The following is a 26036-nucleotide window of genomic DNA, read 5'->3' as shown; positions in this document are numbered from 1 at the left end:
TGCCATCAGATCGCCACACTGTGTACCGTGATTCGTCACTCCATACAACGATTTCCCACTGTTCAATCATCCAATGTTCACGCTCCTTACACCAAGCGAGGCGTCATTTGGCATTTACTGACGTCATGTGTGGTTTATGAGCAGCCGCTCGACCATGAAATCCAAGTTTTCTCACCTCCCGCCTAACTGTCATAGTACTTGCAGCGGATCCTGATGCAGTTTGCAATTCCTGTGTGATGGTCTGGATAGATGTCTGTCTATTACATATTACGACCCTCTTCAACCGCCGGCGGGCCAGCCACTGTGCCCGAGTGGTTCTAGGCTCTTCAGTCTGGAACAGCGCGACCGCTACGGTCGCAGGTTCGAATCCTGCCTCTATCATGGATGTGTTAGGTTGAAGTAGTTCTAAGTTCTAGACCTCAGATGTTAAGTGCCATAGTGCTCAGAGCCATTTGAACCATTTTTTTGGTAGCATCTTTATTTAGGTTTAAGCACGAATATGTCACCGATTTTCCATATTTTTGTCCAACGTTTTTTATTTGTAAGTAAGCCCTGAATCGAGTCACAAATATAATATGATATTCGGTGAGCTCATAAGATTTTCGCTCAATGAGACTGCGAAACTGCCTGCTGTGGATGGCCTCTAACAACTTTCATTAAATACAGGGTTATTACAAATGATTGAAGCGATTTCATAAATTCACTGTAGCTCCATTCATTGACATATAGTCACGACACACTACAGATACGTAGAAAAACTCAAAGTTTTGTTCGGCTGAAGACGCACTTCAGGTTTCTGCCGCCAGAGCGCTCGAGAGCGCAGTGAGACAAAATGGCGACAAGAGCCGAGAAAGCGTATGTCGTGCTTGAAATGCACTCACATCAGTCAGTCATAACAGAGCAACGACACTTCAGGACGAAGTTCAACAAAGATTCACCAACTGCTAACTCCATTCGGCGATGGTATGCGCAGTTTAAAGCTTCTGGATGCCTCTGTAAGGGGAAATCAACGGGTCGGCCTGCAGTGAGCGAAGAAACGGTTGAACGCGTGCGGGCAAGTTTCACGCGTAGCCCGCGGAAGTCGACGAATAAACCAAGCAGGGAGCTAAACGTACCACAGCCGACAGTTTGGAAAATCTTACGGAAAAGGCTAAAGCAGAAGCCTTACCGTTTACAATTGCTACAAGCCCTGACGCCCGATGACAAAGTCACACGCTTCGAATTTTCGGCGCGGTTGCAACAGCTCATGGAAGAGGTTGCGTTCGGTGCGAAACTTGTTTTCAGTGATGAAGCAACATTTTTTCTTAATGGTGAAGTGAACAGACACAATGTGCGAATCTGGGCGGTAGAGAATCCTCACGCATTTGTGCAGCAAATTCGCAGTTCACCAAAAGTTAACGTGTTTGGTGCAATCTCACGGTTTAAAGTTTACGGCCCCTTTTTCTTCTGCGAAAAAAACGTTACAGGACACGTGTATCTGGACATGCTGGAAAATTGGCTCATGCCACAACTGGAGACCGACAGCGCCGACTTCATCTTTCAACAGGATGGTGCTCCACCGCATTTCCATCATGATGATCGGCATTTCTTAAACAGGAGATTGGAAAACCGATGGATCGGTCGTGGTGGAGATCATGATCAGCAATTCATGTCATAGCCTCCACGCTCTCCCGACTTAACCCCATGCGATTTCTTTCTGTGGGGTTATGTGAAAGATTCAGTGTTCAAACCTCCTCTACCAAGAAACGTGCCAGAACTGCGAGCTCGCATCAACGATGCTTTCGAACTCATTGATGGGGACATGCTGCGCCGAGTGTGGGGGGAACTTATCGGCTTGATGTCTGCCGAATCACTAAAGGGGCACATATCGAACATTTGTGAATGCCTAAAAAAACTTTTTGAGTTTTTGTATGTGTGTGCAAAGCATTGTGAAAATATCTCAAATAATAAAGTTATTGTACAGCTGTGAAATCGCTTCAATCATTTGTAGTAACCCTGTACTTTCGTTTTGGTGTCTATGTCCTTAGTTGTGAGGGCAGAGGATGCAAGATAATAATATAATTTGATTTTAAAAAGTACGATTGATAAGCTGTTATAAAACGATATATCCCTAATTTCTGTTATTTCGGACTGACGATGTTGACACTTTCGGCATTTTCTGTACCTACAGATACTTAAATAGTTAGCGCTACACCTGGTAATGCTTCTCTATTTCGCATTCACTGCTGGCGTAATGTGCTGCGAAAATCTCAAATTGTGCTTTAGATTATTCAGTATTGAAAGCAGATGCTCAATAGAAATATCTCTTAACTTCAAATGTTGTCTGAACGGTTCAAACATTTTTCTTTTTTAAGTGATGCTACCAATGATTTTTAAGTGATTCTACCTATGCAAATCTACATCTACACTGATAATAAGTCTGTAGAATTGTCGTGTACATTTGTTTGCCTGTTTGAACACATTTCTCCAAAACCACTAGATGAATCTTCGTGGGGTTTTCGCAAATAACTTGAACATAACTAAGGCCCGTATAGGCTTTGTTTCATCAAAATCGGATGACGAAAAAGAAGACGCGATTTAAAGTTTTATCAAAAACGATCATATCTCTTTCTCTGTTTGAACAAGTTAATCTCCAAAACTACTAGATGAACTTTCATAGGTAACTTGAGCATAGGTTTGGGCACAGTATAGGTTATATTACATCAAAATAGGATAACGAAAAAGGAAATATGTCGTAATTGAAAGATTTATCGATGCTAATATTATAAATGCGAAAGTAACTCTGTCCGATTTAATTACTAACCGCCTGAACCGATTTTGCTGAAATTTGGTATGTAGATAACTGGGTCTCTGGGGAAGAACGTAGGCTGGCGTAGAAAGTATGTAGTACAGGCTACTTATTGATTTGAAAAATATTACGTGAGTCTGGGAAAAATATTTACTCTTTGAAAAAGCTACTTACTCTTTGAATTTTGATCTTTATCAGTTTTGTGAAATATTTTTATTGGTTAATATGTGCTGCGTGGTAAGTTCCAAACTAATTAATATACAATATTCACATAATGTTCACTGTGTTTAATTCATACCTCCATACCATATGTTGCACAGCAATCATGCAGTTTGATGTACTACCACTTCAGTAGCGCGATGCATATGTGTCTGCTACAGCCCATGCAACTTTGTACACTGCTCTGCAGCGACGCTGCGCATGGAGCGTTGGGTGACCTTTGGAGGGGGTAGAGTGGGATACGTATCACAAGCTATGTATATCCAAACAGGTAGACAGCTGAGATTAGTGCACATACAGTAGCTTACTTAGTCACCACCATCACTAATCATAATAAAACGACTGATATACGAGCACAGGTATAGGTGCGAGCTAGTTATGTCTAATAATATTTTTCTGAAAGATTTCTATATCCACAAGTTTGTTTTGTGTTTTCATCAGGACTTTAGTTGTATTTTTCAGGGAAGACAACGAAGCCACTGGCTATAGACTCGTCCTTCTCCTGCACCATAATGTCGCTGTAAGTTCAATAAAAGCACATTTAAATGCTTATGAAAGAAATTTTTGGCCAAAATAAATGCGTGAGTGCAGGCTTTCTCGGCGAATTTCATACATTAGGTCTTCACGGGTTGTCAGCCGAGTATCGTCGTCGTCTAGTAGCAACGCTTGGATGGAATGCGTCTCCATCATCTTCAGGCGAAGATGATGGAGACGCATTCCATCGAAACGTTGCTACGAGACGACGACGCTACCCGGCTGACAACCCGTGAAGACTTCATTTACAAAATAAATGCCTCAATCTGCATAGCTATTACACAAGAGGGGATGTGCCAAAATTTCACGTACAAAAAATTTGTCTCAAATCTTATATACCATATGTAGATGAAGTACAAAAAGTTCGTAAATGAAGAATTTGTTTACATAGACAGAGATACGCTTTGAAATCAAGAAATAATTGACGTTCAAGTCCTACGACTTGCTTAGTGGATGTTTCATTTTACTGTGAATCACTGGGGTGGCTTCACTAAAAAGTTTTATGTGCATTGAGAAAAGTAGCCAGAGTCAAACTATGGAATCAGAGATATTCGGCCGTCTGTTGGATGAAAATCTGATAACCAGCACAGCAAAAACATATGTCGAAATTAGAATAGCGTAAGATTTGGCTCCACCGCTACCCTCATCAGCACAACCAGTGGGCCGAGCTGTTTACCTGCGCAAGCGCAACTAGAGGAACCAAGGTCGCTTGCAGATTGGGGCAAGGTGGCAGTGCTGGCGCCGTCGCATTAATTACAAGCAAAGCGCGCAGACCTCGCCCGGGGGTCGGCTGCGCCGCCGCGCCGGTGACAGCCGCGACCGCTGCCTCATCTACGGCAGCGCCCGGCAGGTCACAGCGGCCGAGTCCACGGCGCGGCCCCGGCCGGCTGGCCCAGCAGCCAGAGCGCGGCGGAGGGGCGGGCGGACAACAGCACGTGCTGTGGCACGTGTCGCCTGACTACATCGCACCTGTCTTATTAAGTGTGCCTGGTTTGAGACTCCATTCAGTCATGCCACAAATCGAACATCAGGTTGCCATCAGTGTAATGTAACGAATTTAATAGGTGCAGTCGATTCGCGATTTCTGGTTCATAATTAGGCCCACACTTGTGACACCATTCTTTCTTTTCTTTTTTTTAACTATGTGTCTTAGCCCTAAGGGCCCTCGTTCGATTCCCAGCAGGGTCGGAGCCTTTCTTCGCCGGGTGACTGGGAGTTGCGTTGTTCTTACGTTCGTATCCTCATAATTGACATTCCACTGTTGAGATGGCTGTATGGGCACGTACCAAAAGCCAATACATTTAAAAACAAAAAGAAAAGAAATAAATAGAAAAATCATGTACGCCTCATGCAAATATTGTTAAATCAAATCCTGTCTTCAGAGCATCCTGTCTTATTTCGTAAAAGCCTCACAAAACATGCTCAGAGTCACGCCTCACCTACATTTCGTACTCAGACACAATAACTGAAGGTATTGAAAGTATACATGGCCTACCACCACATTAGGTTCCTCTGAAGTGGCGGTTCGCATCTCTGTAACAGCTATTTAAAGACACTCCGCTCTCCGTTGATTTAAGGGATGAGATGTCGCGAAACGACATACAAACATGTATTTAGTAACATAACTAAACTACCTTAACACCAGCGCTATTTATCGATGTTAAGATTTATAGGCACCTCCTATACCCGTGACGTTATACCCGTGACGTTATTCCTATTCAGACAAAGCAAGCGTAGAGTAACGACTAACATTTACGGCAGCTCGCAGGCGGTACACATTAGCCCACCATGTGATATTTGCTTTGACCGGCCGGTTAAAATTTTCTCGAAAAACATTAAAAATGCTGCCGACCTGCCAAAGACTAAGAGAGAAATCGTTTCGAGGGAAGATTCCATAAATATTCATTCTTTAATATAGCATGAATTTAGTCTACCTGCTTTCACAGAAATGATCAAATACGCGTGGTTTACATCGAAGTTGATCCAACGAGGAACAATGTTTTTGAATAGGAACTGTGTTTTCCAGCATCGTTTCTGAGAAATCCGTGGGCCTGAAAGGCATTAACTTTCATTAAATGTGCGCTGTGCACTATGAATTCATGTTTCTATTCTTTCTACAACGAATACCATGCAGAATTCTGTTCTAACACAGCATGCGATGCAAGCGGTAAGCGTGCAAGACGATTCTGCAGCCTAGTCTGCAACAAACCGAATACACATTTCAACAAAGTCTGCTGTAATAACTGATCTGTTAAGGAAGTTACTTATGCGAAAATGTCTACTTTTGAATAGTGTTGCATGACATACGCAATTTAATGATATTCTGTACGATTAAAACAATGGAGAGTGCACAGTAAAGGTCTGAACACGTACCACCATCGTCATACCCGGGAATCTCAACAGCTTTGCTATGCTCGCTTGGCCGAAATGTTTTGAACATTACAGGTATAGGCGGTACCAATAAAATGTTAAGGCCGATTTCCTGGGAAACTAGGGGCCGCCGCATGAAAGATCCCTAGCCATATACTCATGACAGGTCCCTCTCCAACATACCTAAAAGTCATCGAAATTCATGCTTACAATGTCCTATGGTCCCCATGTAAATTTAAAGGGAGTTACAACTAACGTGTAAAGTGTCTCCTCTTATAGGAATTTTTGTGCTAATTCCAAAACTGGTTTTAGATTTTGAGAGCCTGTAATGTATTCGAAGTTATGAGTTAATATTATGATTATATCTTAGTAATAGTAATTCAACCAATGGGATGTCCGCCCGTGGTAGCTGAGTGGTCAGAGCGACGGAATGTCATGCCTAACGGCTCGGGTTCGATTCCCGACTAGGTCGGAGATTTTCTCCGCTCAGGGACAGGGTGTTGAGTTGTCCTTATCATCATCATTTCATCCCAATCGACACGAAAGTCGCCAAAGTGGCGTCAACACGAAAGACTAGCACCAGGCGAACGGTCTACCCGACGGGAGGCCCTAGTCACATGGCATTTCCATTTCCAACCAATGGATTGGATTGCAGTTTAACATCTCTGAATAAATTTCACTTCTCCAAGAGGTCGTTGAATTAAATTTCAATATCGCACAACAGCTGTCTTTGCTAATACAATATACAATTACACAATTAGCGAATTCACTATCTCCCCATCCCCCCCCCCTCCCCCCCCCTCCTGAAACCTCATATCCTGTTGTGGTCTTCACTTCTGGTAATGCATGATAGTAAAATGTGGGATGATGAATTACACTGTTTTCAACATTTGAAATATGGATCTATTACGGGAATCCCAAGAAACAGTTTTGGAACGATTGTATGGTAGATTCCGTGAACAACAAGGTGGCCAGTAGATGCACAGTGGGTGGAGCACGTGTGGGAAGAGCGGTAGTTCTGGGGGCTACGGACAGGTGCTGTAGTAGAAATGCCGAGTTCTGGAGGGGAAGTGACGTTTTAAACTGAATTTTGCTCTCACAATTTTTTATAAATATTAAGTAGAGCGTCTCCACATCCACACTTGCATGATGATCATTCAAAAAGATCTATATCCTCTACTTCGGTTAGTATCTACAAAGAAATCCGCTAGAAATTCAACAAAAGCAGTGATTTATTTTCGCCTGGCTTGTTAACAATTTGTAACTTTCAGAAAAGCGACATGAGTGGCGAATTCCGAGTGAAATCTACATACTTCTCTTTTGCCACGTTGAAATTTTCTTCTTTTGCAAAAACACGGCAAAGTTTACACAGCATCCACTCACTAACATATTGCGCAGACACAATTTTGAGAGAATTCTGAAACAGCGGCAAATTTTTTTAAGTAAGGAACTGACGAAAAGCAAGGTCAGTAGCTTATGAGCAAGCCTATCCTCGGTGCAAAAATAAATGTACAATGTCTTCACCTCCGTAGTACCAAAACCCATAGCATTTCTCATTTCAACTACTATCGATGGTCCTTAAAAATTACATTAGTTCATGGAAGAAGTCTGTAGCTAGTGGAACAACACGTTAGAAAATGAAATTTTGCATAATAACCACACTGCGAAATACTCTCCTCTTTGTGTCCTATCATTTGCCCAAAATCTCATTTAGATCTCCGAAACTGTTTATGAAATATGAATAATGTTGAAGATATTTTACTCTGGCTATATCGCTGCCGCAAGCGATCGCACATGAGTGTGCTAAGTCAGATTAATTTTCTCGAGAACTGTGACAGGTGAAGACATCCACCAAAAACTAAAGAAAAATTCAATGTTAGCTAAATTTCATATGCAGCAACATGTTACGTAATACACACCATCATTAAGATCATGGCGATCTTAATTTTCATTGCAAACTTTTACGAATGTCGCTCAGTGTCCTACTTCCACGTAAATATCACACTGTCTATGTCCATTAACGAAATGCTGGACACCTCATCATGAAGCTCACATATAAAGCTATAAAAACGCAAAAGTGAAATTGTTTGATGGATTAGTTCCCATTAAAGCGTTTGGGAAATATTACAGGGCGTACGCCTCAATTCCATAATCGCCGACAGGCCGAAAGAGGTCAAACACTTGTCGGTGTGCCTTCCTGACAAAGGAATGAAGTCGCCCAGCGCTTTTGGACGAAAACAGGTCGCTGTGTATCGGCTACTGTATCTTGTGTAGATTCATAGCTAAGGACTGAGGAAGTAATCAACACCCTGTCGTTCAGTTCTCATAAATTTGGCTTATGTATAAGGAAAAATGGAACTAATTTGATATACATTTTGGTTGTAATAAAAAAAGTTTGTTCCTTAGTCTCACAACGAATTGCTTCCATAATCGAATTACATCACACAAGTCGTTATCCCAGTAATTTTCGTTAGGGATACTAACAAAACCATACAGGCTTCAAGAGAAGAAAAAGTTTATTCAAAAACATTGACCCAATTTCACCAGCGTATATCTTCCACATCAATGAAGACAGAAACTTTAATTAGGAACAGGATTGTTTACAGGCATACTATTTGCAAAGGTACGTCTTTTACATGCATAGACATACAACATTGGGGTACTTCCAAGAATTACGTTTAGAATCAAAGATATTATACATGTTTTATAAACATGTTTAGTGTGCCCACCTCCGGATGCACGCCATGCATCCAGGCGATAGCTAAACTCGTCCCATACTTCTACAAGCATTTCTAAAGTTAACCGTACTCACGGCTGACTTGGGTCGCAGCTCACCCAAAGTTACATCTACATCTACATCTACATCTATACTCCGCGAGCCACCTTACGGTGTGTGGCGGAGGGTACTTATTGTACCATTATCTGATCCCCCCTTCCCTGTTCCATTCACGAATTGTGCGTGGGAAGAACGACTGCTTGTAAGTCTCCGTATTTGCTCTAATTTCTCGGATCTTTTCGTTGTGATCATTACGCGAGATATATGTGGATGGTAGTAATATGTTGCCCATCTCTTCCCGGAATGTGCTCTCTCGTAATTTCGATAATAAACGTCTCCGTATTGCGTAACGCCTTTCTTGAAGTGTCCGCCACTGGAGCTTGTTCAGCATCTCCGTAACGCTCTCGCGCTGACTAAATGTCCCCATGACGAATCGCGCTGCTTTTCGCTGGATCATGTCTATCTCTTCTATTAATCCAACCTGGTAAGGGTCCCATACTGATGAGCAATACTCAAGAATCGGACGAACAAGCGTTTTGTAAGCTACTTCTTTCGTCGATGAGTCACATTTTCTTAGAATTCTTCCTATGAATCTCAACCTGGCGCCTGCTTTTCCCACTATTTGTTTTATGTAATCATTCCACTTCAGATCGCTCCGGATAGTAACTCCTAAGTATTTTACGGTCGTTACCGCTTCCAATGATTTACCACCTATGGCATAATCGTACTGGAATGGATTTCTGCCCCTATGTATGCGCATTATATTACATTTATCTACGTTTAGGGAAAGCTGCCAGCTGTCGCACCATGCATTAATCCTCTGCAGGTCTTCCTGGAGTACGTACGAGTCTTCTGATGTTGCTACTTTCTTGTAGACAACCGTGTCATCTGCAAATAGCCTCACTGAGCTACCGATGTTGTCAACTAAGTCATTTATGTATATTGTAAACAATAAAGGTCCTATCACGCTTCCTTGCGGTACTCCCGAAATTACCTCTACATCTGCAGATTTTGAACCGTTAAGAATGACATGTTGAGTTCTTTCTTCTAGGAAATCCTGAATCCAATCACAAACCTGGTCCGATATTCCGTAAGCTCGTATTTTTTTCATTAAACGTAAGTGCGGAACCGTATCAAATGCCTTCCTGAAGTCCAGGAATACGGCATCAATCTGCTCGCCAGTGTCTACGGCACTGTGAATTTCTTGGGCAAATAGGGCGAGCTGAGTTTCACATGATCTCTGTTTGCGGAATCCATGTTGGTTATGATGAAGGAGATTTGTATTATCTAAGAACGTCATAATACGAGAACACAAAACATGTTCCATTATTCTACAACAGATTGACGTAAGCGAAATAGGCCTATAATTATTCGCATCTGATTTATGACCCTTCTTGAAAATGGGAACGACCTGCGCTTTCTTCCAGTCGCTAGGTACTTTACGTTCTTCCAGCGATCTACGATAAATTGCTGATAGAAAGGGGGCAAGTTCTTTAGCATAATCACTGTAGAATCTTAAGGGTATCTCGTCTGGTCCGGATGCTTTTCCGCTACTAAGTGATAGCAGTTGTTTTTCAATTCCGATATCGTTTATTTCAATATTTTCCATTTTGGCGTCCGTGCGACGGCTGAAGTCAGGGACCGTGTTACGATTTTCCGCAGTGAAACAGTTTCGGAACACTGAATTCAGTATTTCTGCCTTTCTTCGGTCGTCCTCTGTTTCGGTGCCATCGTGGTCAACGAGTGACTGAATAGGGGATTTAGATCCGCTTACCGATTTTACATATGACCAAAACTTTTTAGGGTTCTTGTTTAGATTGTTTGCCAATGTTTTATGTTCGAATTCGTTGAATGCTTCTCTCATTGCTCTCTTTACGCTCTTTTTCGCTTCGTTCAGCTTTTCCTTATCAGCTATGATTCGACTACTCTTAAACCTATGATGAAGCTTTCTTTGTTTCCGTAGTACCTTTCGTACATGATTGTTATACCACGGTGGATCTTTCCCCTCGCTTTGGACCTTAGTCGGTACGAACTTATCTAAGGCGTACTGGACGATGTTTCTGAATTTTTTCCATTTTTGTTCCACATCCTCTTCCTCAGAAATGAACGTTTGATGGTGGTCACTCAGATATTCTGCGATTTGTGCCCTATCACTCTTGTTAAGCAGATATATTTTCCTTCCTTTCTTGGCATTTCTTATTACACTTGTAGTCATTGATGCAACCACTGACTTATGATCACTGATACCCTCTTCTACATTCACGGAGTCGAAAAGTTCCGGTCTATTTGTTGCTATGAGGTCTAAAACGTTAGCTTCACGAGTTGGTTCTCTAACTATCTGCTCGAAGTAATTCTCGGACAAGGCAGTCAGGATAATGTCACAAGAGTCTCTGTCCCTGGCTCCAGTTCTGATTGTGTGACTATCCCATTCTATACCTGGTAGATTGAAGTCTCCCCCTATTACAATAGTATGATCACGAAACTTCTTCACGACGTTCTGCAGGTTCTCTCTGAGGCGCTCAACTACTACGGTTGCTGATGCAGGTGGTCTATAGAAGCATCCGACTATCATATCTGACCCACCTTTGATACTTAGCTTAACCCAGATTATTTCACATTCGCATTCGCTAATAACTTCACTGGATATTATTGAATTCTTTACTGCTATAAATACTCCTCCACCATTGGCGTTTATCCTATCCTTGCGGTATATATTCCATTCTGTGTCTAGGATTTCGTTACTGTTCACTTCCGGTTTTAACCAACTTTCTGTTCCTAATACTATATGCGCACTATTTCCTTCAATAAGAGATACTAATTCAGGAACCTTGCCCTGGATACTCCTGCAGTTTACCAATATTACGTTAACTTTTCCTGTTTTTGGTCTCTGAGGACGGACGTTCTTTATCAACGATGATAATGTCCTCTCTGGTAAGCCGTCAGGTATTTTATCGTTTCGCCCAAGGGGGGGTCCCTCTAACCTAAAAAACCCCCGTGTGCACGCCACACGTACTCTGCTACCCTAGTAGCTGCTTCCGGTGTGTAGTGCACGCCTGACCTGTCTAGGGGGGCCCTACAGTTCTCCACCCAATAACGGAGGTCGATGAATTTGCAACCATTATAGTCGCAGAGTCGTCTGAGCCTCTGGTTTAGACCCTCCACACGGCTCCAAACCAGAGGACCGCGATCGACTCTGGGCACTATGCTGCAGATATTAAGCTCAGCTTGCACTCCGCGTGCGATGCTGGTTGTCTTCACCAAATCAGCCAGCCGCCGGAAGGAACCAAGGATGGCCTCAGAACCCAAGCGGCAGGCGTCATTCGTTCCGACATGTGCTACTATCTGCAGCCGGTCACACCCAGTGCGTTCAATAGCTGCCGGAAGGGCCTCCTCCACATTACGGACGAGACCCCCCGGCAAGCACACCGAGTGCACACTGGCATTCTTCCCCGACCTACCCGCTATTTTCCTGAGGGGCTCCATAACCCGCCTAACGTTGGAGCTCCCTATAACTAATAGGCCCGCCCTCTGTGACTGTCGGGACCTTGCCGGAGAATCGGCCACTGGCCCAACAGGCGAGGCATCCTGTGGTGGCTCGGAAACGATGTCATCACCACTAGGAAGCACCCCGTACCTGTTGGAAAGGGGTAAGGCAGCTGCCACGCGGCCAGATCCCACCTTCGCCTTTCGGCCAGGCACGCGAGAGTCCACCACTGTCCGCCATTCACTCTGGAGTGATGGCTGACCGGTAAGATGCTCACTGCCGGAAGACGCAGCGACATCAGGGGTTCCATGTGATTCCAAGGCCACCGAAGTAGGCATAGGTCTCACCACAGTTGCCCCAACGCCACTACGAGCCGACGCCTGCGCCTCGAGCTCGATGAGCCTAACAGACAAAGCCTCCACCTGCCCCCGAAGAGTGGCCAATTCTCCTTGCGTCCGCTCACAACAACCACAGTCCCTACACATGACTATGTTTACCCTACCCTATACGGTGACAAATTCCCAAGATAATCTTCTGATGAGCTACTCTGATAATCAAGAAACACTCACTGAAATACGAGACGCGAAAACTACGCTAGGTTTTCCCAGAAAAACTATTTAAAAGCTAAGCGCAGCAAATAAGTACAAAAACGCTTGATACAAACAGTAAAGTTATTGGAATGAGGGGCACGTAGATGGAATCTGTCCCTCCAAAAATGGAAACGACGTAGTTGGACATTAAGTGATCTTAGAGGCCAATAGTGCAACGTGAGCTTTGTACACAGTTACGGTAGATCCATCGTTGAGACGGCTCATTGTTGAGCAACGCCCTCAATGGACGTGCAGCTATTGAAACAAAGGATTAAAAAATCCTCGTACTGCTGTGTTGTTGCTCTCTCTTCTCAATGCACACTGGGTAGTGAACGAACGAGCGAGCAAGCAAGCGAGCAATCCGCACCATGCAGAAGGTGGCTGGCACCCTTATATAAAATCAGTAGGGTGCGTTACGTTTGCCGGTAGTACCTAGAATCTTGGAACGGCACAGTGGCAAAAATGTATTTCGTCCACCTCGTAAGACCTTGACACTGCTAGGTTCAGTAAAGGATCATCTAGGTCAGGGGCGGGCAAACGTTGCACGCGGTTCATGAGCGCACAGCGCTGCACGTGTGCTGCTCGCGTGCAATCGTCGACAGGGGCAGTGGCGACAGCCAGCAGGTTGCGGCAGTGTAGTACCAGGCTAAGCGGCGGACGTTTAAGCGAAGCGACCACTACGTAGTGAACGTTGTATTTCAATAACCGGAAAATGCAGAGTGAATCAAGGAAACGGAGAATTGGAGATTTGCTATCTTTTAAAAAGGAATGGGAGAATCATTTTTTTCTCTCTGCAAAAACGTGAAAATTGGAAATGTATAATACGTGACAGTATTCTGGCTGGTCAGCGGAAGTTTAATATTGAACGCCATTATAATAAATTTCAGTATGTTACCGTTCTTGGTGCAATAAAAGAGGAATTTCTCAAGCGATTTGGGGATATATCTTACTTATCCCAAGGTTTTGAATAGTTCTCGAGACAATCTGCTGTTTCTGTAGATGATATTCATACCAGTGTGCAAATGGAATTAATAGATCTACAGCGTAATTCTCGTCTGAGATACAAGTTCCTTTTGGCAAGACGTGTAATAGATTTTTATCACGACTTTTCACAGCAAGAGTTTCCTCGTCTCCATCATGAAGCCATGAAGATAATGTCAATGTTTCGCTCGACATACGTTTGTGAGAGATTTTTTTCTGTTATGAAAGTCTCGGTTAAGAGCAAACATCAGTAATGAAAATTTACGTAACTGTTTGAGTTTGTCTGTATGCAGAAATTTTGTTGCGGACATTAAACGTATTGTAAACTCCACCTGTGATAATTAAATAAAACGTATCGTAGGTAATAGGTACTCTTTCAAACCACGATTACTTTCAAGCACTCCTACTAACCTTATTCCTTCATTCAATAAAGCAGGCCAGGAAAGAAGACGCATTACGAAGGAAGAAGCGGTGAGACGTTATGGCGGGGAAGGGAGAGAAGCGGTTGGCCAGCTTGCCCCTGTGTGCGCGCAGAACACCTGTTACCTGCACACGTGCATGTGCGCCGCACACGTGCAGGATTCCTGCCCGCCCCTGATCTAGGTCTTCACAAACCAGCAAATCCCCTGCCTATGCGGCAATGATTAAATTGGAAAACTTACGTGCAGTACAAAAGAGAGGCCGTGAACATAGACGCCACACTAAATCACGCAAAACCGCCCAACCAGCCACAGACGTCACACCATAAAAGCTAGTCATACTATAGATTACGGCACAATCAAGATACTTGAGCAATCTTTCTCCTCCTGGAATAACGCGATCGAAATTATGGCCGAGGATAGTCTCGTTAACAAAGATAGTGGCCTACAGCTGTCAGATGTGAAACGCTGCAATGATACGAGACAACAATTGCAGGATGTGATGATGATGTTTGGTTTGTGGGGCGCTCAACTGCGTGGTTATCAGCGCCCGTACAATTATCCAATCTTTGCTCAGTCCAATTTCGCCACTTTCCTGGATGATGATGAAATAATGAGGACAACACAAACACCCAGTCATCTCGAGGTAGGTGAAAATCCCTGACCCCGCCGGGAATCGAACCCGGGACCCCGTGCTCGGGAAGCGAGAACGCTACCGCGAGACCACGAGCGGCGGACACAATTGCAGGAGATGGCAACGAATCTATTTGTCGAAATATCGTCGAGAACTTACGACGTAACCCGAGCTGACACCCAGAATTCTGCAAGTTAGTTTAATCTCGTTTGCGTGGTCACTACGGGAGCAACGCATAGGCAGATATATCCGTAGATTCATCACATATTAGTTTACTCCTTATAATATTCATAGAATAGTTTGTTATGACAATTATTTCAGCATTTCCATGGAGCTCTTTCACAAGCCAAACTCTGTAACAAATCGTTCTGCCCTTACACACCTTCACTCTCACCTGTTAGTCCAATTCGTTACAGTTTTTATGTAAATGTTGTGAGCAGAAGAATCTGCTTTCGTCCGGCCGTAACTGTGAGTTCTTTGATAGCTCAGTGAAGTGGCAGATAGGATCTATATCTCATGAAATACACAGAGGTGACAAGTTCATGGGGTAGCGATTTGCAAATATTTAAATGGCGGCGGTATCGCGTACACAAGGTATGGGAATTAACCAAACTTTAAACGCGGAATAGTAATTGTTCAACAATGCCTCCCATTAACTGTTGCGGATTGAAGCGAGCCCTCGTTAACGTCTGTGGTATCGATTCGCATTGCTGACTGTAGTGTGGCATCGCGATCTCTGGACGATACCACAATAGTGAATAATAGCTGTTTTCTTACTACATTTCTTTCACTTAATGTTGTTTACAGTTTCAATTTATTTGCTGTCGAACGAGGCAACGATTTCATATTCAGGCATTTCCCACTGTGATCGACGTTTTATAAAATCGGTAGTATATCTGGTTACAGTGCTCGACCATTCGCCAGAACGTAGAAGCTGATTATAGTTTACATGTTAGAGAATGATGGGAAACAGTAACAGGACATACTTTCTGCGGAAGATTACATCGATCACAATACTAAAAGGAAGATGAGGTTGCTTCGAACTGTGTATCAAATGAAAGAAGCTATAAATACAGCAAAGTGGAAGAGAAGGAGTAAGAGAACTGCCTTTCCTGTCAATAACAAAATTTTTCACAGATGGCGTCCCTGATTTTCAGCGTTATCGAAAAACAATTTTATAATTTGGTTTTTGACATACTAGAGCATATGGGGTTGCATGAGCGGTTTGCGAGCGAACTCATTTGTAGTCTCACTCCATTGTCCAAGCATCCTGTCAAGGAACCGTACTCAGCGTTACGTCACTCATCACGTTCGCATGTTTATAGCACTCTGACCCGTTTGTGCCTACCGGACGAAGAAAGAGGACACAATACCTGCAACCATTCCCTCACGCAGCAGGCTACATCAAACCACGGACGTAGACATTCTCGTATGTTTCAAGGCCACGGCGTTGTTCCGCAACGCTTTGATGTCGTAGCAGTATTTGACAGATGACCAGGAACGTCTCTGCATAACAGCTCAATTTTTAATACAGTTCTGTGTCATCGTCGAGGCATACCAGTACTTGCCCTACCATTTCCACTTCGTGCGACAGAGCTTCACTCTTTGAGAGTGGCTTGAAATTGGCCTTTTCAGTCTTACAGTCAGGGTATTGCTTGGAAAACGTGTGGTCCATCACTCTTAAATACAGGTAACTTGTAGCTAATACGTAGACTTCTTGCTTTGGTTAATTTTAGCCATTCTTGCTGGGCATTTTAGTTTAAATGTACCTAAGTGTAGTTAAGGAAAAATAAATGTTCTACTCAACAAAACTGTGTCTTGATGTAATATCTCAGTCATTGCTACAAAAATGCCACGTGTGGGGAAGTTCAGCCACAATAATGTGACCACTGCTTGTGATGGACGTCAATTTGCAATTTAGAAACCACGGACGGAAGTGGAAGCATTAGTGGTGGAGGGTATATAAAGCGTGTCGGGGGCAGATCGAAAACAGTGCAGCTCTTGTCATAATCAGATGATAGAGTTTTTATCTGACGTATACAGCAACATGATCATTGGCTTTCGGCCCAAGGAAATAAGCATTTCCGAAAAGGCAAAGTTTGTAAAATGTTAACCTGTCACCATGGTTAAAGAATACCACGCATGGGAAAATAGCACTATCCAAAACTGGTACCTAGCCACCTGTGGTGCACCACTAGCCATACAGGACAGTGGTGAATGGTGGCTGCGGATCTGCGTACGGGTGAACGGGGTGCAACTGTCGAGCAGACGAACTAAGGGGATGCCAACAGTGTCTCCTCAATTATCTTTCAGGAAACGCTGCTGCGTATGGCCTCCACAGCAGTCGGCTGGTTCATGCACCCACGCTGACTGGTGTCCATCAGAGACAAATGCTTGAATTAGCAAGACAGTTCACAGAATTCACGTCCTCTGAGTGGCGACAGGTGTCCTTTCCTGGTGAAACACTTTTTACGCTCTATCAGACAGGTGCTGCGTATGGCCTCCACAGCAGTCGGCTGGTTCATGCACCCATGCTGACTGGTGTCCATCAGTGACAAATGCTTGAATTAGCAAAACAGTTCACAAAATTCACGTCCTCTGAGTGGCGACAGGTGTCCTTCCCTGGTGAAACACTTTTTACGCTTTATCAGAAAGGTGCTGCGTATGGCCTCCACAGCAGTCGGCTGGTTCATGCACCCACGCTGAATGGTGTCCATCAGTGACAAATGCTTGAATTAGCAAGACAGTTCACAAAATTCACGTCCTCTGAGTGGCGACAGGTGGCCTTTCCTCGAGAAACACGTTTTACGCTCTATCAGAAAGGTGGCTGTTGTCGTGTATGTATTGAAATCTCTGAAAGCAAACACACTGCAACAATCGTCGGAAGGCTTCAGGTCGGAAAAGCTCTCGTGGCATTCCCTGGGTGGTCTCTTCTTTCTGAAAAGCACAATGGATCACCACAAGTATGAATCTATCATCTGGAAACACGTCCATCCCCAAATGCAGTTTGTTTTCGCTCGACATGATGACATCCATAAGCAGGAGAATGCAACGTGTCACACAGCTCACAATGTACCTGAGCGGTTTGAAGAGCACCAGGGTTTTACCGTACTCCGCTGGTCACCGAACATCCCGGATTCAAAACCATTCGAGACTCTGTGGGACTATCTCAAAAAGTGGCTCTAAGCACTATGGGACATCTGTGGTCATCAGTCCCCTAGACTTAGAACTACTTAAACCTAACTAACCTAAGGACATCACACACATCCATGCCCGAGGCAGGATTCGAACCTGCGACCGTAGCAGCAGCGCGGTTCCGGACTGAAGCGCCTAGAACCGCTCGGTTACAGCAGCCAGCGGGATCGTCTCGATCGGGTTGTTCGTGCCATGGATCCTCATTCAAAAAACCTAGTGCTGCTGGCCATGTCACTTGAGTTGGCATGACTCCACATCCCTGTCGGTACCGTCTAGAACTCGCTTCCCACGCCAGGGTTCCCGGGTTCGATTCTCGGCGGGGTCAGGGATTTTCTCTGCCTCGTGATGACTGGGTGTTGTGTGATGTCCTTAGGTTAGTTAGGTTTAAGTAGTTCTAAGTTCTATGGAACTGATGACCATAGATGTTAAGTCCTATGGTGCTCAGAGCCATTTGAACCATTTGAACCGTCCAGAAACGTACTGACTCTCTTCCTCCACGTCTGGTAATGTTCCGTAATGTGAAAGGTGGTTATTCAAGATATTGACAGATGGTCTCATTAATGTGAGCACAGTTTATGTTCGGCTCCCGGCTTAGTACTTCAAAGTTCTGGTTAAGTCCGCAGTTCGTTTTAATATTGTATGTGTAACTTATCGCTTTCTGCTTCTCTGGCAATGATTTGTCTATTAGAATTATAACAAATTGCATTGGTGTTCTGATTCCACATTAAACATGTCTGAAAGAACAGATACCATCGGTGACCATGCAGCTCTAGAGAATGAAATGAAAATTAAATCAATATCCTAAGCTGTTGACAGGCGTTGATATATATCAGCGGGGACAGTTGAAAGTGTGTGCCCCGACCGAGGCTCGAACCCGGGACCTCCTGCTTACATAGCAGGCGCTCTATCCATGTAAGCCTCCGAGGGCACAGAGGATAGTGCGACTGCAGGGATTTATCCCTAGCACGATCCCCGTGAGACCCTCATTCCCAACTTAAAATCCACACACTACATTCGTAGTACCCCTGTCCACTACAATCATTACTCGCGGCAAACAATCTTAACGAGTCCCGTAAGAGCTCGGGCAATACTAGTGCATCCGCACAGAAGAAGGTCAAAGGTCTGTTCGCTTTAACTTAACGACATGGAGATGGTATCTGTTCTTTCGGGCAAGTCAACGCCTGTCGACAGCTTAGGGTATTGATTTAAATATCATTTCATCCACGTTAAACTGTCTGTCGCTGTGGCTGAATGTCACTTGTAACACTAGGGAAACCGAGGGAATACCAGGGCTATTAGAACAAGGCTTGAGTAAGTATACTATGTTCAAAATATCGATCCTCAAAGATGCTATAGATTCGCCTGTAAAACAGTAGGAAGCGTGCTTAGGTATTGACCTACACGTGAGACTTCAACATCTCTGGTCGGCACGGAGTGTACAATATCTGGACCGAGTGGAAGCAAAGACAGTGCATTCTGAGCTGTTGTTCGATGCAGACATATGTAACGTGGCTCTTGTGAATAAAGTGTTCGTTATCTTAAACTCGTTGTCAATGGTTGGAAGGAGCTCCTTCCGTACCAAGGTCCTCTCTGCTCCACATTGGTGACCTTGTGTCTGTCGTGATACGCGCAATAAATCCACTATTTCGCGTAATAAACCGGTCCGGTGTATTACCTCTTATCCACAAATAATCCTGATCTAATAGAGAGCGTCATGTCGGATACAGGGATTAGTGAACACAAAGTAATTGTAGCGAGGCTCAAAACCATATCAACCAAAAGCACTAAAAATAAACGCAAAATATTTCTGTTTAAAACAGCAGATAAAAATTCGCTTGATGTCTTTCTAAGAGAGAGTCTCCATTCCTTCCAAGCTAATTATGTAAGTGTAGACCAGATATGGCTCAAATTCAAAGATATACTATCGACAGTAATAGGTACATTCATGCCGCATAAGTTAAAAAGAGACCGAACTGATCCACTATGTACAGAAAACAAGTCAGAACACTGTTGTAGAAGCAACGAAAAAAGCATGCCAAATTCAGAAGAACGCAAAATCCCCAAGACTGGCTGAGTTTCACGGAAGCTCGAAATTTAGTGCGGACGTCAATGCGCGATGCTTTTAATAGTTTCCACAATGGAACATTGTCTCCAAATATGGTAAAAAACTCAAAGAGATTCTAGTCGTATGCAAAGTACACCATTGGCAAAAAACAGTCAATACCGTCACTGCGCGATAGCGATGGAAATGTTACGATGATGGTGCCACTAAAGCGGAGTTACTAAATACAGTTTTCCGTAATTCCTTCATGAAAGAAGACGAAGTAAATATTCCGGAATTCGAAACCAGAACAGCTGTTAGCATGAGTGAAATAAAAGTAAATATCTTAGGTGTTGCGAAACAAATCACTTAAGATAGGCAAGTCTTCCGGTCCAGATGGTATACCAGTTAGGTTCCTTTCAGAGTATGCAGACACAATAGCGCCTTTCTTAGCAATCATATACAACTTCGCACTTGACGGAAGTCTGTTCTAAGGACTGTAAAAGTAGCACAGGTCACACCAGTATTGTAGAAAGGAAATAGGAGTAACCCATTGAATTACAGACTCATATCACTGACCTCAATTTGCAGTAGGATTTTGGAGCATATACTGTACTCGAACATTATGAATCACCTTGAAGAAAATGACTTATTGATACATAACCACCACGGATTCAGAAAATATCGTTCTTGGGCAACGCAGCTAGCACTTTATTTTCATGAAGTAATGAGTACTGTCGACAAGGGATCTCAGATCGATTCAATATTCGTAGACTTCTGGAAGGCTTTTGATACCGTTCCTCACAAGCCACTGTTAATCAAATTGCGTGCATGTGGAGTATCGTCTCAGTTGTGTGACTGGATTCGTGATTTCCTCTCAGAAAGGTCACAGTTCGTACTGATAGACGGTAAATCATCGAGTAGAACTGAAGTGACATCTGGCGTTCCGCAAGGTAGTGTCACAGGCCCTCTGCTGTTCCTGATTTACATGAATGATCTAGGTGATAATCTGAGCAGCCCCCTTAGATTGTTCGCAGATGACTGTTATTTCCCAACTAGTAAAATCATCAGACGATCAATTCCCATTACAAAATGATCTAGAGAGAATTTCTGTATGGTGCGAAAAGTGGCAACTGGCACTAAACAAAGAAAAGTGCGAGGTCATTCACATGGGTACTAAAAGAAATCCGACAAATTTTGGGAATACGATAAATCGCACAATTCGACTAAATACCTAGGAATTACAATTACGAGCAACTTAAATTGGAAAGACCACATAGATAAATTTTGGGGAAGGCAAAAAAAAGACTGCGCTTTCTTGACAAAACACTTGGAAGATGCGATAAACCCACTAAAGAGACAGCCTACATTACACTTGTCCGTACTCTGCTGGAATACTGCTGCCCGGTGTGGGATTCTTACCAGGTAGGATTGACGGAGGACATCGAAAAAGTGCAAAGAAGGGCAGCTCGTTTTCTGTTATCACGCAATAGGGGTGAGAGTTTCACTGATATGATACGCGAGTTGGGGTGGCAGCCACTGAAACAAAGGCGGGTTTCTTTGCGGCAAGATCTATTTACGAACTTTGTCTTCCGAATGTGAAAATATGTGGTTGACAACCACCTACGTAGGGAGGAATGATCATCATAATTAAATAAGAGAAATCAGAGCTCGAACAGAAATATTTAGGTGTTCATTTTTCCCACGTGCCATTCGAGAGTGGAATGGTAGAGAAAAAAAAAGTACTCCGTCTTCAGGCCACGAGTGGCCTACCGGGACCATCCGACCGCTGTGTCATCCTCAGTAGAGAATGCGGATAAGAATGGTAGAGAAGTAGTATGAAAATGGTTCGCTGAACCGTCTGCGAGGCACTTAAGTGTGAATTGCAGAGTAACCATGTAGATGTAGATAGAGGCAGTTACACAGTGCACCGCCCATCATGCCGCATCTGGATCACAGTGATAACAGGATTGCACTGAACGGTGTTTAGTGTCGTTATTGTGCAAATACAATCGTGACAACTAAGTGTACCTACAATTTGTAACATGTACCCGCAAACAAAAACAGTCCTAAGTGCACATCAACAAAGGCTGCCAGTAACGAGTCTGTTCTTCGACTTTGAGGACAATGTCACCACACAGAGTTTTTAACCATAAATGTTTGCAACATGACCGCTGTGTCACTTTCGTACCTACTGCTTCTTACGCGCCTTGAATTGGACATGAACTACCGCTTACCGAGTTTACACTAGCTGTGTGCCATGAACAGTCAGCAGACGTGTCGCCTCCTACAGCGAACAATGCTATAATTACCTATTCAGCCCCACCCTTGATGTTCAGCCAGCATCTCCAACTACAACAGTTCAACTCCGCCTACCTGGCTATGTGGTTCGGGAGAGTGGACATCAACCGGAATTCCTGATGACGATTAGAAATATGTTAATCTACTCTGCCACCTATCAGGACATTCGGAATTATATAGCGATCTTATCCTGTCGCCGCCACATTCAAAGAAGTGCAGCGGAGTAAAGACAGTGGAACAACAGCTGCAAGAAGTAATCTACGAACAGCTTCTTCACAACCTTGGCATCGCCTTCACACAAAGATCGATCGCACTCCCTTGCCAGATTCTACTTTATGGGCCTTATGAATCGCCAAATTACCGACCGAGTTGCAACTAGCGGTGATTGTACACGACTCTGAGCTTCTGGAAAAACGACTCACAGTGGCGGATCGCTTGTCCTCGGTGATACGCCACCGCTAACTTTTAAACAATTTTGACAAACGCCACCATGTGAGGCGACGCACCTCCTGTCTCGCACACCAGCCGTTCCCACACAAGTCAGTTCGACGCAAGATGTGGGTGACCTCCTCGGCAGCAGACAGAGCCCCACAACACGTCCTTCTCGCCCGCACCACAGAGCAACGACGCAGAACCGTCCATCTGCTGGTAGCGAGTTTCCTGTCGACGTCAGCGGACGGAAATAGGAGCTTCACCCCATTCCAGCAACGAGCAAGCTCATCTACCTCAACCCACGTCGCCTCCACGACTACCACATATGCATGTCTCTTCGTGCCGGATCTTGTTAATGAACAGTACTACTTTGTGAATACGGCCTCTGACATAGCTCCTTACCACGCTGTGGCACACTGATCTTCGAGCCGATCAAATCACTTTAGCTTCACTAAGTGAACAACTTCTACGCACACTGTTCACCTGTCATCAAACCTGTAGTGCGCCCGGACTCTCTCAATGTAACAGAGGCCTGCGAACCGATCATCGGCGTGGACTTTCTACAGTTCTTCCAGCTCTCGTCCGACGTAGCACGACCGGCACTGATTTTTTTTTTCTTTATTGTAATTTTAGCACCTCATACAAGGTGGGCTGGCAGTGGAAAAGTTTACTCCGCTCTTCAGCCATAAGTACTACAATAAAAGAGGAAAGGGAGACAGAAAAGTAACAGACTGGTGGTTAAAAAAAAAACAGTAGATACAATAATAATTAAAAAACATGAAGCCGTTCACACTCGACGAAACAAACAAGAAAACTGTCGGCACTGTGCACAAACACTGACGAGTTAGACGACACATGCGAACGAAGGAGCGTGGGCGGCGAAAAACACTGATTCACAAACACGACGGCACAGACACTAAACCGAGGGCGATGATCTCCGGCGCGCGAATGTTCACTATGCGTGTGCGAGTCCGGGGACCTGCCAAGAGAGGAGGAGGAGGAGGAGGGGGAGTGGGAGAGCGAGAGGGGAGAGCAGAGATGCCACAGGCAGGGGCGAGAGGGGGGGAGAGAGGAAGGGGGAGGGGAAGCCCGGGGGAAGAGGGATGGAGGGAGGGGACGGGGGAAAAGGGAAGGGAAGGGAAGGGAAGAGAAGGGAGGGAGGGTGCCTAAAGGAAAGGACACCGGAAGTGGGGGTGGGGCAGGGTCAAAGTTGATAGGAGGGGTAGATGGAGGGGAGGAGGACATCATCAGGGAGGGGGAGCTGGCGGAAGCCACCTTGAGAGAGGGTAAGGAGGGTGGAGAGATGGAGACCGGGTGGGACGTGGGAATACAGGCACGGCAGCGGGCAGGGGTGGGAGAGGAGCGGAGAGACGAGCGGGTGAGGAGGATCGAGTTTGCGGGAGGTGTACAGGATCCATATCCTTTCAAGGAAAAGGAGGAGGTGGGGGAAGGGGATGAGATCGTACAGGATCCGCGTGGGGGAGGGGAGGCGGATGCGATAGGCGAGGCGGAGAGCATGACGTTCAAGGATTTGGAGGGATTTATAAAAGGTAGGGGGGGGGCGGAGATCCAAGCTGGATGGGCATAACAAAGGACCGGCACTGATGCATCACGCTATCGTGAATCACATCTAGGAACTTTTCAGTGCGAGCAGGCCTGGAAAACCTCGTTCGCGTGAAGACTTTTCCACTAACGACTCCTCCTCCGATGCATTATGCAAGTGTGTCCAGGTATTCGACGATATTCTCGCTACGGTACGTTGACTATAACAGCAAAGCACAGTCGCTACGCTTTCAAAAGACTGACCTCCAGCGTCGCATCTGTGAGACACAGTCAGCGCCCGCATGGGGGCGCCAAAATTTACACGCTCTTCGCCGGTTATGGCTACGGGGCACGGTCTTCATCAGGCCCTTCCCACCCAGCCACGCTCCGCGCACAACAGTTAACTCGCCACACAGCGCGCTGGCAACAACTTATACAACAGTCATTACATGGTCGGTACACTATGTTGCGCAGTGTTTGTAAACAGTGAGACGTCTGTCAACTTCCTGTGCTCGGGCTCGTGCGTGTGCACAAAATCTTGACCACCAGCTGTCCTACCTTTCGCCTTTTGTGTCTTGCGGACCAACAGGCTGTTAAAAACACGACACAGGAACTTTTACAGGCGGGCATCATGCGCTTCCCACAGCTACCTTGTCCCTAAGAGAGACTGACCAGTCAGACTCTTTGGAGACCATAGGCACTCCAGAAATGTACATGACAGCTACCCTGTAACTAACTTCCCGGACGTCACTTACGTACTCGCCAGTGCAACGGTATTCAGTGTTGTGGATTGTAAGCGGGGGTTTTTACAGATACAATGCAGCCAGATGGCACCCCGTAAACCGCGACCATTACCCCTTTTGGACTCTACGAGTTTCTGTTCATGCCCTATGGCCTTAAGAACGCCGTACAAACGTAGCAACGTTTTATTGATAGAATGCTTCGTCCATTTCAGTACTGCTACACCTATCACTTATCTTCTCCAATACCCATGAGGAACATTCGAATCATCTAGAACAAGTTCTATCTGCACCACTCCAAGGTGTTGTTGCATTAACGAAACAAAATCGCAGTTTAAACGAACGGAGGTGACGTTCGTAGACCATACACTCAGCTGATTAGGCATCAAACAAACGGTGGAACGCACGGAAATGGAGAAAAACCATCGCCTTGGAGAAACTTTTCGTCATCTGCGTCGATTTCTTTGAATTCTTAACTTCTATCGGCGACACCTGCCCCATGCGTCCGCATTTCAGTCTCCTCTCGAGAATGCTTCAGTGAGCAAAAATAAACACGCCAGAGCGAAAGTCTTGGTACTGCGCAGATGATCCACGCATTTCACTGGCTGAAGAACTGCCTAGCACAGGCCATTACTTTGACACACGCTCGCCCCAAAGCACAACTCACCCTCACTACTGGTACGAGTGATACTACTGTGAGGGTGATGCTTCAACTGGTTGTAGACGGGGTGCCCAAGTGGTCAGCTTTCGATCGAGGGCTCCTCGAAATATATGTGATGGTCAAAAACTTCTGTGAAAACACTGAGAGCCGTCAAGTGACAGTGTACGAAAATCGCAAGCCTATAGTGGATCCCCTCAAAAACTCATCTCAGGACGCCAATCCGCGCCGATTCACACATCCAGACCTTGTTATACAGTATAACACTGTCATACGTCACATTCATAGTACTGATAACATCACTGCACACTACCTTTCAAGAACCGACGCAA

This window comes from Schistocerca cancellata, chromosome 1 (genome assembly GCF_023864275.1).
Source record: "Schistocerca cancellata isolate TAMUIC-IGC-003103 chromosome 1, iqSchCanc2.1, whole genome shotgun sequence".
Taxonomy (NCBI): domain Eukaryota; kingdom Metazoa; phylum Arthropoda; class Insecta; order Orthoptera; family Acrididae; genus Schistocerca; species Schistocerca cancellata.
The sequence above is the reverse complement of the archived record's forward strand: the minus strand, read 5'-3'. Positions refer to the sequence as shown.